This window comes from Pelodiscus sinensis, chromosome 2 (assembly GCF_049634645.1).
Source record: "Pelodiscus sinensis isolate JC-2024 chromosome 2, ASM4963464v1, whole genome shotgun sequence".
NCBI classification, from domain to species: domain Eukaryota; kingdom Metazoa; phylum Chordata; order Testudines; family Trionychidae; genus Pelodiscus; species Pelodiscus sinensis.
The window spans coordinates 218293483-218299482 of NC_134712.1; positions in this window are offsets into that span (position 1 = coordinate 218293483).

Below are 6000 nucleotides of genomic sequence, written 5' to 3' on the forward strand. Positions count from 1 at the left end.
GGATTGCAAACACGGAAACAATGCTCAGCAGATATGCCTATAACTTCCGGTTGGCGGTAGGTAAGTTTGAGTCCCAGCTTCCGAGGGAGTAGCAGCAGGAGTTTGAGGCTTTGACAGAGGAGGGCAAGATGGTATCCTGCATTGCCCTTCAGGTCGCACTGGTTGCGTCAGACTCCGTGGCACATTCAATGGCCCCGGGCACAGTCATGCAGAGGAATTTGTGGCTTCAGGTTTGGGCATCTCGCCTGAAGTCCAGACTATACTGGAGGTCCTGTCCTTTGAAGGCTTAGGGCTCTTTTCAGAGCAGACAGATAGTAAACTGCACAGTCTGAAGGACTTGAGGGCAACATTGAAGTCCTTGAGCATCCACACCCCTGCTCCCAAGTGCTGCCTGCTGAATCCTAGGTCACAGAAGCCATACCAGAAGGCCCCAGACAGGACAATAGGCAGAGAAATAGGGGAAATAATAGCAGGGGGTCAGGAGTTGCTCTTGTTTGGCTTCCAAGCAGCCTCAGGGGCCCTCCAGCAACACTTAAGGCCTGAGGTCAGGCTTTTGAAGGTTTGCCCAAGGGCAGATTACCAGCCCCAGCTCTAGATCACCCCTGCTCAAACAGCCTGTCCCTTTTCCATCATTCTTGTTGCTCTATCACCTCAGACTAGTGTTTGAAAGGAGATACACTATCCCAGCCTGTGCTCCCTGGGGCAGGGGAGCCTTCCGGCGCTGCCATTCAAAATGACGTCTTCAAGATGGTGGCAGCCAGCGGGATCCTGATGTGTCCAAAAAGCCTTTAACCATGTTTCTTAAAGGTGCTTGACAACTCTCTCCCCCGCCGGCTCTTTGTGCTATATGTACAACTATTTTGGTTCTTTGCCTGTGATGGGTTGGCTAACTCTGTTCTACCCCCTCCTCTTCTCCCCGCCTTCCCACCCTCCGTCCCTGTCCCTCTTCAGGAACCCCTTGCATGAGCACCTTCTTCATCAAGAGATCTCTTCACTTCTGTCATTGGAGGTCGTAAGAGGTTCCCCTCAAGTGTCGGGGAAAGGGTTTCTAGTCTCGATATTTCCTCATTCCAAAGTCCAAAAGCAGTCTTTGTCCCATCCTAGACCTCAGAGGGCTCAATGCCTTTGTAAGGAAGTCAAGGATTGTGAGCTAGCCTCCTTCATTCCCTCAGTCAATCTAGGGCACTTGTACGCTGCCCTCGATTTGAAGGATGTGTACTTCCACATTTCAATTGTTCCTCACCACAGGAAGTTCTTATGTTTCCTGGTGGATGGGGACCACTACCAGTTTGTGGCACTGCCATTTGGTCTTTCCACCACCATTAGAGTATTCACCAAATGTATGGTAGCGATAGCCACCTTCCTAAGAAAAAGGAGGCTTCATGTTTTCCCCTATCTGGATGACTGGCTCATCAGAGGCCACTCCAGGAACCAGGTGCAATCCCACATTGCATTGGCCAGGGAAACCTTCTCCCAGTTAGGACTCATGTTGAATGAGGCAAAATCAACCCTTTTCCCTACCCAAATAATAGAGTTTGTGGGGGCGAGGTTAGATGCTATGATAGGGTGAGTGTCTCTACCAAGCTTCAGGTTTGCGGCCATGAAGGACATTATTTGATGGCTCTAGGCCACTTCTATGACAACCGTGAGGCATTGACTAAGGCTGTTGGGCCACATGGCGGTGTGCACTTATGTGGTGCAATACGCCAGACTGCTTCTCTGACCCTTGTAGTTCTGGTTGGCAAGGGGCCACAGGACAGCTCAAGACCACGTTGACACCATGGAGACCGTCCCACCAGAGATCCTGTTTACACTGGACTGGTAGATGAGAGAGAGTGAGGTGTGCTGTGGGGTCCTCTTTGCCCAGCCCCCTCCCTCAATGCAGTTGGTGACGGATGCCTCTAATAACGGGTGGGAAGCCCCCTTAGCAGTCCTACAGGGATACAGTATGTAGGCTCCAGCAGAGAGGTTGTTGCACATTAATGTCAGGGAACTGTGGGTGGTACGTTTGGTGTGCCAGACGTTCCTGCCTCAACTGAGGGGCAACTGTGTTTCTGTCTTGATGGACAATACACCAGTGATGTTTCTGATCACCCAATAGGGTGGTGCTCGATCCTCTCCCCTCTGTCAGGAGGCCCTAGCCCTCTGGGACCTTGGCATGACACAGGGGATTCACCTAAAGGCTACCTACCTCCTGGGGGCCCACAACACCTTGGAAAACCACCTTAGTAGGGCATTCTCAGCCCACGAATTGTCTCTCAAGGAGGAGGTGGTACACCTTCTTCTTTGCAGGTGGGGGACTCCCCTCCTTGACCTTTTTGCATCATAAGTCAACAAGAAGTGAGCCCAGTTCTGCTCATACCAAGGCCAGGGTCCAGGATCTGGGGAGATGCCATGGTGATGCGGAGGCCCCCAAGTCTCCTATATGCTTTCCCCCCTATTCCCCTGATACATGAAGTTCTCCTGAGGGTCCGAAGGTATGGGACAACAGTGATCATGGTGGCCAGCCTGGCCACGCCAGCACTGGTATACCACCCTGGCATCACTAAGGGTATGTCTACACTACCCCGCTAGTTCGAACTAGCGGGGTAATGTAGGCATACCTCACTTGCAAATGAAGCCCGGGATTTGAATTTCCCGGGCTTCATTTGCATAAGCGGGGAGCCGCCATTTTTAAAACCCCGCTGGTTCGAACCCCGTGCAGCATGGGGCACGAACTAGGTAGTTCGAACTAGGAAGCCTAGTTCGAACTACCTAGTTCGTGCCCCGTGTAGCCGCGCTGCACGGGGTTCGAACCAGCGGGGTTTTAAAAATGGCGGCTCCCCGCTTATGCAAATGAAGCCCGGGAAATTCAAATCCCAGGCTTCATTTGCAAGTGCAGTATGCCTACATTACCCTCCTAGTTCGAACTAGCGGGGTAGTGTAGACATACCCTAACTGTGGAGGACCCCATTGCCCTCCTGCTCATGCCAGACGTCTTGACACAGGAGCTGGATCAAGGTTATCTGTGCCACCCAAACCTATATTCTCTCCACCTCAAAACTTGGAAGATTGATGGTTGGGGGGGGGAGGGGGAGAGGGAGGTTCTCTGTTCAGACCCAGTCAGTTGAGTACTGATGGAGAGTAGAAAGGCCTCCACCTGGGTGACCTATCAGGCCAAATAGAGGAGGTTCTCAATTTGGGTCATTCTGAAGTGGGAGGACCCCTTTCAGGCCCTCAGCCCTCTGATCTTAGACTATACCGTCTCACCCTCAGCAAACAGAGGTTGTCTACCTCCTCGGTGAGAGTACACCTGGCGGCCATTGTAGCTTTTCACTGGGGGAAAGGGGAGGCTCTGTCTTCACCCATGCGATATTCAAGTGCCTTTTGGCCTGGATAGACTCTGTCCCTAGGTTGGGCAACCTGTTCCCCAGTGGGATCTAAATTCAGTGCTCCAGGGACTCGTTCAGCCCCCGTTCAAACCAATAGCTACGTGTTCCATCTCCCATCTCTCATGGAAGGTGGCCTTTCTCATGGCTATCATCTTGGCTAGGAAGGGCGTCCGAGTTGCAGACCCTTTGTTCGGAGCCACTGTACACTGTGTTCTCTAAGGACAAGGTGACATACCCCGCTTTTCTTCCTAAAGTGGTGTCCCTGTTCCATATGTCTCAGGTGATTTTCCTACTGGTCTTCTACCCTAAGCCGCACGCAAATGAGAAGGAACAGGCGCTTCACACATTCAATGTCAGGAGGGCTCTCGCCTTTTATTTAGAGAGGACAAAGCAATTTTGTAGGTTGTCCCAGCTCCTCATCTCTATTGCGGAAAGAATGAAGGGCCTTCTGGTGTCAGCTCAGTGCCTGTCTGCATGGATCATGGCATGTGTTAAGGCATGTTATGATCTAAGGGGGAGGCCAGTCCCTTCTATCACGGCCCACTCTACCAGAGCTCATGCCTCCTCAAGTGCATTTCTAGCACAGGTGCCTATCCTAGACATCTGTAAAGCAGCTACATGGTCATCGATACATACCTTTACTAACCATTATGCAATTACACAGCAGGCTTGACAGGATACGGCTGTTGGCAGGGCGGTGTTGCAGTCTATTTGCAATTAGGTTCTGTCCCCACCCCTGTAAGTATAGCTTGGAAATCATCTGAGTGGAATGGACATAAACAAGCAGTTGAAGAAGAAAAAATGGTTACTTACCTCATAACTGTTGTTCTTTGAGATGTGTTGATTATGTCCATTCCAATCCCACCCACCTCCCCTTCATCAGGACATCTGGCAAGAATGAATTGAGGGGGTGGAGTGCCAGTAGGGGTATATATGTGCCGATATGCTGGTGCCACTCCAGGGGGCTCTCCAGCTGGCCCAACAGGTACTGTTAAGGGTAAAAAGCTTCTGGAACTCGTGCATGCAGCGCATGCGCACCTAAGTGGAATAGACATAAGCAACACATCGCGATGAACAAGAGTTACGAGGTAACCAACTATTTTTTCCTGGGGTTCTGTATAGAAATCCTCTGCTTTCTGCCCATGCAGCTCTGCAAAGGATTATTAAGCAATGCTTCTTGCTGAAGAGGTTATTTAGACTCCGCCTCATATCAGTAGTGTACAGGTTCTGATGCCACTAAGTCTGTACTGGTATTGCCTGTACCAATGATCTAAGATTGTAAGCATTGTTTCGTGCAGTCCACTAACTGCAAATAAGTCCTGGTGACTCTCAAGTCAGAGTTGCATGAGAAAACTAAGCTAAAATTAGCAACACTAATTAGCTACATGGCAGGCTTTTAAATCTCACAAAATGTATGTAGATTTAATTGTAATTATTTTGATTTCTCAGTTACCCATTCTGAGGTCTAAGACACTCTCAAAAATTGAAACACATGATTAGCAAAGTTAAAATTTAACAGCCCAATACTTTTGACTGATCAAATGTTTATTTAACAAATAAACTCATCAGCAACAAATGCTCTCCAATCATATCAACTATATTGTAAGACTCCACTTGAAATCTCTAGCCCTTCCACCTGTAAAACTTGTACAGTTCGTTAAGGCACAGAAACATGTATTTCAGTCCTCTTTATTATTATTACAGATGATGGCAAGAGGATCTAAATGGAAAAGGGCACTCTCTTTTAGCCAGATGAAATTGACAAAATACACTTTTGCTACAATTGTCATTTGATAGAGGCCTAGGTTGCATGAAACTTCAGAATTGTGACCCTGAATCTTAAATGGCAGACTCCGCCTGCCATGGAGATCACTCTAGTCAATGCATCTGAGCGCACAACATGACAGGGGGCCGGGGCGGACTGACCCAGTGGGGTACCGGGAATTTCCCGGTGGGCTGTCGTATCCACCTGTGATGGGCTGTCGTTGCCCCGCACTTGAGCAGCTCTGCAGCCGTGCTGTATGCGGAGCATGGAGCCTGACCCGTCACTTGTGCTGCATGCTGGACGTGATGCAGGGAAAGGGGGCGGGGCTTGAAAAGCACACAGGGGTGATATCATGGGGAGGACCATTCCCAGGCCTGTTTTGATTGCCAGTCCGCTCCTGAAGGGGGCTCAACTGATTTAAGCCGTAGCCAGCTCAGCTACATCCATTCTCCAGCCTCTAAGAAAGCCTGAGTCAGTCTATCCATTTGCTATGTCTGCTGGGCCAAATGTGATGCAAAGGGAAAGCTTGGAATTATCAGCACACTTTGCCCCCAGGCCTTCTCACTAACTCTGCTGAGGGCTTCATAGCCCCACTGAACAGAAGGGGAAGCTAAATCAGTGTCTGCACTGCCCCATGTAGGAGTCTTGGGGCAGAACAGTTATTGGCTCCCGCTACTGCTGGTCATCCAGAAAGGAATGAGCAGAGTCCTCCAGCTACCCTGCTAGTTACTACCATAGTGACTGTTATTATCTATTTGTTTGACATTAGGCTTAGAGGTTTTAGTCCCATTACAATGTGCAAAAATATAGAAGACTGTGCATGTCCTGAAGTGTCCTACAAGACAAAGGAAAAGGGGCAGAGAT